Source organism: Hevea brasiliensis, chromosome 3 (assembly GCF_030052815.1).
Source record: "Hevea brasiliensis isolate MT/VB/25A 57/8 chromosome 3, ASM3005281v1, whole genome shotgun sequence".
In the NCBI taxonomy this organism is placed as follows: Eukaryota; Viridiplantae; Streptophyta; class Magnoliopsida; order Malpighiales; family Euphorbiaceae; genus Hevea; species Hevea brasiliensis.
Window position 1 is genome coordinate 32,042,863 of NC_079495.1, and position 6,719 is coordinate 32,049,581.

General features: G+C 36.4%; 1 long non-coding RNA gene across 1 annotated transcript; it reads left to right on the plus strand.

Moving 5' to 3' along the window:
* The first annotated feature begins 1,854 nt into the window (after positions 1-1,854).
* LOC131178512 (uncharacterized) lies at positions 1,855-4,410 on the plus strand. Its single transcript, XR_009147432.1, has 2 exons — positions 1,855-2,177; positions 4,104-4,410. It is a non-coding gene; the product is annotated as an uncharacterized LOC131178512 (long non-coding RNA).
* The last annotated feature ends 2,309 nt before the right edge of the window (positions 4,411-6,719 follow it).

Below are 6,719 nucleotides of genomic sequence, written 5' to 3' on the forward strand. Positions count from 1 at the left end.
CCAAGTATGAAGAAGGACATAGTTGACCATGTAACTAGATGCTTGACCTGTCAACAAGTCAAAGCATAACATCAAGTTCCATCAGGTTTGTTGCAGCCCATAAACATACCTGAATGGAAATGGGACCGAGTCACTATGGACTTTGTCAGTGGTCTACCTCTCGCTCAGAAGAAGCATGATGCAGTATGGGTGATTGTGGATAGGTTGACCAAATCAGCACATTTTCTGCCAGTCAGAATTGACTACTCACTGGAAAAGCTAGCAGAATTGTACATCAGTGAGACAGTTAGACTACATGGAATTCCACTTTCCATTATATCTGATAGAGACCCGAGGTTTACATCTAGATTTTGGAAGAAATTACAAGAGTCCTTGGGCACACAACTCCATTTTAGTACGGCTTTTCATCCTCAGACGGATGGACAGTCAGAAAGAATAATCCAGGTAAATTTTGAAACTCATTGAGTTATTGTAAACAATAATTGAACTGATAATGATAATAATAACCGAATATATGTGATAGGTCCTCAAGGATATGCTGAGAAGTTGTGTTATTGAGTTTAAGGGAAGTTGGGACAGATACCTTCCCTTTGGCGAATTTGCATATAATAATAGCTATCAAGCTAGCATACAAATGGCACCCTATGAAGCACTGTATGGGAGAAAATGCAGAACACCTGTATGTTGGACTGAATTGGGTGAAGATAAGCTAGTGGGGCCAGACCTGATAAAACAGACAGAGGAAAAGGTGAAACTGATAAAGGCCAATTTGAAAGTTGCCTCAGACCGACAGAAATCTTATGCTGACTTGAAGAGAAAAGACATTGAGTATGAAGTTGGCGAGAAGGTATTTCTCAAAGTATCACCCTGGAAGAAAGTGTTGAGATTCGGGAAAAAGGGAAAATTAAGCCCTAGGTTTATTGGCCCATATGAAGTTATTGAACGTGTGGAACCAGTAGCTTACCGATTAGCCTTACCACCTGAGCTGGACAAGATACATAATGTGTTCCATGTCTCGATGCTCAGAAGATACAGATCAGATCCTTCACATGTCATCTCAGCAGAAGAAATTGTGGTACAACCTGACCTGACATATGAAGAAGAACTAATTAAAATCGTGGCACGAGAGGTAAAGGAGCTCAGAAATAAGACAATTCCACTAGTGAAAATCCTATGGAGACACCACAACACGGAAGAGGCAACATGGGAGAGCGAGGAGACAATGAGACAACAGTTCCCTCAGCTCTTCACATCAGGTAAATTTTGAGGACGAAATTTTTATTTAGAGGGGAAGAGTTGTAACATCCCCATTGCACGTGTTCTGTACGTTCTGTTACTCCAGTAGTCAAATAATAGTCCAGGCAAGTCAGTATATCTGGAACTACACTTCGGTGATGGTGAACAGACATATAATGATGAAATAAATAAAATTAAAATATAAGAAAAATCAAACAAAAATGAAAGAGAGAAAACAAAGCTAAGTTAAACGAGCCGGCACCACAGCGATGGGTGACCGCACCGGGAAGGCCGTTGCCGACTCCAGGACCGCGGGGAACCCTCTGAATTTAATTTTGAGACACAGATAAAGGTTTATTGAAATGTAATTGACACTAGAAATATCAAAGAAAAATTAATAAATTAGTACAAAGAAAAACGAAAAATCGAGAAACAAACAAAAATCGGTGTTACTGAAAAATTGGGAATGTAACCCGAAGTGGGGTATTTTGGTCATTTGACACCTAGAGTTGCCTTTTGACCTCAATGTCCATTAAAAATAAATGATATTACACTTAGAAAATGTCATGAAAAATTAAATTGTGATACATTATAAGAATAGTGAAAGAAATGGGGGATAAAATCCAATTTATGAAACTTTGAATAATTAACATTAAAATCCAAGTTAGTGCTCCACTAACTTGGATATTGGGACCCTTATCACAGCCTTGGGACAGCAGATAGCACTCACCATCATCTTCTTCATCAGCCCATTTTACTTTGCCGTAATGAATTCCACCATGGAAATCACCATGGCCACCCCACATGCAACCTCCATGGGTGCATGATCAAGCCATCCTTTCCACTTCTTTCCTTCATTAAAGCTTGCATACTCACCTTGGGGAAGATATTGGCAGCAAGAAAAACAAGATTTGGTGAGGTTTGAAGGAAGCTTTCAAGTGGTAAGTGTCCAAAATTCCTCCCTTGCTTTGGTAAAGCTTGTGTTTAGGTTGAGGTGAGTGTTTTGGTGAAGAGAAATGAAAGAAATAGTGAGAAATGAATTTGTCCATTTTTGGTAGCCATGAACCCTTGTTGAGCTTGAGTTATTTTTACTTCTAATGAATGAAAATGAAGGTTGAATTGTCCAAATGAAAGTTGTAGTAAGTTTGTGCACAAGTATGTACATGTAGTGTTTAGATTAAAGGTGTGAAATGGAACCTTGAAGCCTTGAGCAAACTGCCATGTTTAGCAACCCCTAATAGCATGAAATTGTGTGTGAATATATGGTTATTAATGATATATGTGAATGTCATTTTGTGGGCAGCAAGTGTAAGTGATGTTGAAGTATGAATATGATAAAATATATGTGTAATATTAACATTGAAGTATGTTGAATTTGGGTGGATGTAAATATTGAAGTTTAATGGTGTACTGTGTGCCTTGTGAACTTGAGTATTCTGCCAAGAATTTTTGCTGGAATTTTGTACAATATATGTATGGAAGTGTTGTTGATTGAATATTGTAGTAATGAGGAGGAGAAGGAACATCAAATTGGGAGTGTATGTGCTTTGTGCAGGTTGTATATTGGAGGCAGCACCTAAATTAGGTCATAAGTGCCAAACTGTGAACCCAATTGGTATGAGGCCAATATGGGGTGAAACTAGACAACAAATAGGCCAACTTTCATGTAGAAATGTTGCCAAAATTCTGCCTAGAAACTTACCTTAAAATTGACCAAATCCGGATTAGTGCATTTGAGGCCTGAAAACTGACCATTTGGGCAGCAGTTAGTGTTTAGGCCATAACTCACTCAAAACAGGTCCAATTGACCTGAAATTTTGACCATGAATAGTTAAGACCTATATCTAAAAGTCTTATGAAGACACCAAAGCCCAGAAATGACCAGAACCAAGTCAAATGGCTTGCACAAATTCGGGCACAAAAACTGCCGAACCAAAAGTGACCTAAAAATTGACCAAATTGTGCACTAAAAGTGCAATCTGTCCAGCTTTAGCAAATTGACCATAACTTAGTCTACACAAATCTGAATGACCTGAAATTTTGCCCCGCGTGCAATAAGACATAGAGCTACAATTTTTCTTCTTTGACCAGAAGCTAAAAATCAAGGGAAATAGGACTATAAGCTAGACCAATCTAGCACACAAATATTGAGAATTTGACATTTTGCATACAATGATGCTTGGAGCATTTTGGCAATGAATGTCAACTTGTAAAAATGGTAAATTGCACTATATTGGCAGCACATTGAGAGATAAATTGTGACATATTGATGCTAGAAACAACTTGTCCATATTACCTAAAAAGGTCAACATATGCATTGACTTGTGAATTATACAATAGTTAGTAAACTCCAAAGATTGAAGAATTAAATAATTAATTTATAATGTGCCCTAGTTTGCCTAGTTGACTAGTATGGATAGGTTGGCATGCCAATAGGATTTTGACAGCTGTTCTGTAAATGGCTTTATGCCATACTGTGTTTTTACGGCCTATTATGCCACCCTGTGACTTTAATAGCCTACGGCTATACATATTGTGTATTTATTTTTGGCTTATCGCCAGATTGACTATATGGCTTTTTAGCCACGCTATTTGCACACCGGAAGACACTTTGTGACCGATGGTGTGATGGCCCGAGGTACTAGGTACCCAAAGGCCGATATATCCGTTTATCCATGCCGTCAAGATATAGGCTACACGGGCAGTAATTCAAGTACTATTAAATTCAAATACCTAAATCCAATCTACTGACATACAGCACCACCAAAAATTTGTAAACACTTTATTTACTTTATTTTAGTGTATATTTCTTTATATTTGGCACCACTAAGCAAAATTGCTTAGCGCGTTGCTTTTGTAACGCGTAGGTATTGGAGATACAGCTGGGGAGCCCAGCAGACCTACGACCGGGTGAGACATCAGATCTGCATAGGAGTCCAGAGTCATCTGCACTGCATTGCATACATGGTAGGACTCAGGATATCTTGTATTTTGTACTTTTGTTGTATATTTGAAATTTGGCCCTGTATTTTGTAATGTTATGAAAGCTCTAAAGTTTGTAATATTTTGTACATATTAAATAACATGGAGATTTTCTGTACATATTTAAATTATTATGGACTGTGTTATGGAACTGTTTAATGACTGTAAAAGTCTATTGACTTTACTGCGAAATAGAGACTGTGAAATATTTGAGATTTTGATATCATAATATTAAACTGTTTTCAACAGGTTTGGAAGGACAGTTTGTCCTAAATATAGACGGCACCTTGCCAAATTTTTATTACCAGTCTTGAAACACTGATTTTAACAAAGTATGACAATAGTATCAACATGATATGAATATTACATAAATGACTTCTTAAAATCAAATTGAGTTCAAGAAATGAGATAATCATAGACTAGGTGTTCCGGCACGCCGTGTAGCATGTCTTGCTCAGCTATACTGTAGACTGGTGAGGGGTGTTACATGGGCCATAAAGTATACAACAATTGTACAATTAGGCCCAAAACCATGCGCCCCATCTTCACTCTCTTGATGCCGCCACTATGGTGCACTCCAACATGTATGCCGCCACACATTTGGCACCCAAACAGCTTTAGATCAATTCAAATTTAATCCAATCACACAATTAAATCTCATATTCAATCTTAATGGCAAATATAGTGGCTCTGATACCAATTGAAAGAGCAGAAGCATGGTAATTGGTGCATTGGAGCATTGAATTTTAAAAATTTTCTTCTATGGTTTCATGTATCATGCCACATCTCTTATGTGCCTAATTAATTTCAATGCTCAATTGCATATTAATACACTTTTAATATGTATTAGAATCTACGTTTACCATTCAAGATTGTGAATTAACAAATTAATTCAATTAAACCATAGTTTAAAAGAGGAGTTTGAGCACTAACCTCTTTGATACACTATGGAGGCAATTAGCAGCTTTAGGAAGCACCAAGGACCCCAAGTATTGTCCCTCTAGCTTTTCCACACCAAGATCACCAATGGGCAGCCCCCAAATCAGCTTCTCAAGTTTTGCCAACCAATTTTAATTTGGGTTTTTGCCTTTAGAGAGGTTGTATGTGTGTATAGGACACTAAAAATAATTTCTAGCAATTTTAATTCAAAGGGAATGGAGTGATTCTCTTTGAATTGATGAGAAAGTAAGAAGAGGAGAGGAGAGAAAAGGTGCCGCCACCTTTGAGGAAGAGAGAATGTTATGTTTTATTCTTCTTTTTTTCCCTTTTATAATTAGGTCATTAAGTCACTTAAATCCTATGCCACATGTCCCCACCACATTGCATCTTATTATTAATTGACTTAAGCCAGACTTAATCTTGACTTTGATCATCTTACATGATAAGAAGACAAATGGCAAGCTTATATGAAGCCATGTGTCACCATTTCATGGTGCCACATGTCACCATGTGAAATGACTAAATTATCCTTATGTTGTAATTTTGAGTTCTCAATCCAAAATCATAATTTCTCCTCTTCTAATTAATTTATATCAAATATAAATTAATTAATCTCTATTAATTAACTTCTCACAATTAAATTCATATTTAAACACTTTAAATATAAATTTAACTTATACTATACATCCAATAACCTAAATTTGGTTTCAAGCCATGCTAGGGACTTTGCAATCTCATTGCAAACTAAACCTAATTAATTAGTTAATTAAACTCTTTAATTAATCAATTAAATCACATTTTACTTAATGATTATTTTGTGTATGTGTGTCACTCACTAGGCTCATCACTAATTGGCAATGAGATGTGATATTAACTCTTAATATCATCAGAACTCTTTCTTACCATAAATGATTTCTCTAAATCATCTTAGGCATCTCATAGACCATGGTTGACACCTAGCATAGCGTGCCATGGCCACCCAATCAGTAATAAGGAATACCTTAAATGAACCTATAATCATATGTTACCATGCACTAAAATCTCTCTGTTATAAAATCTCAATTCGAGCTAGAGTTATGGTTTATGTCAAACCCCATTTGCTATGAACATTATGTTCTCTTTTAATTCCAGTTCTTGATTAATTAGATTTTCTTGTCAGAAACTCTTTTCAGACTAAATCTGTCTGTCCTGGCCAGGAACTTGAAACATCAAGAACAATTAAATGAACATAGAATTTTATCACTATTTACTTAGGGTAACAGATTTCATCTTGATCAACACCTATCTCCATATATAACTAGTATGAGCCAACACATGCCCATATACCCATACACAGTACAAGTATGAAAGTAGTATCAAACTCAAACCACCTATATACAAGATAATTGTGTTATCTCAGGTCTAAAGATTATATGCACTGATATGATATATGATAATGCATTGACAAGAGTAAACTCCATGTGCTTGTCATATGCATCACTGGTTTGGCCTACTTATCATGTATAAGTGCCTATCATGTTTGTTATGTGGCATGAGACTCACCATTCCAACTTATTTTATAT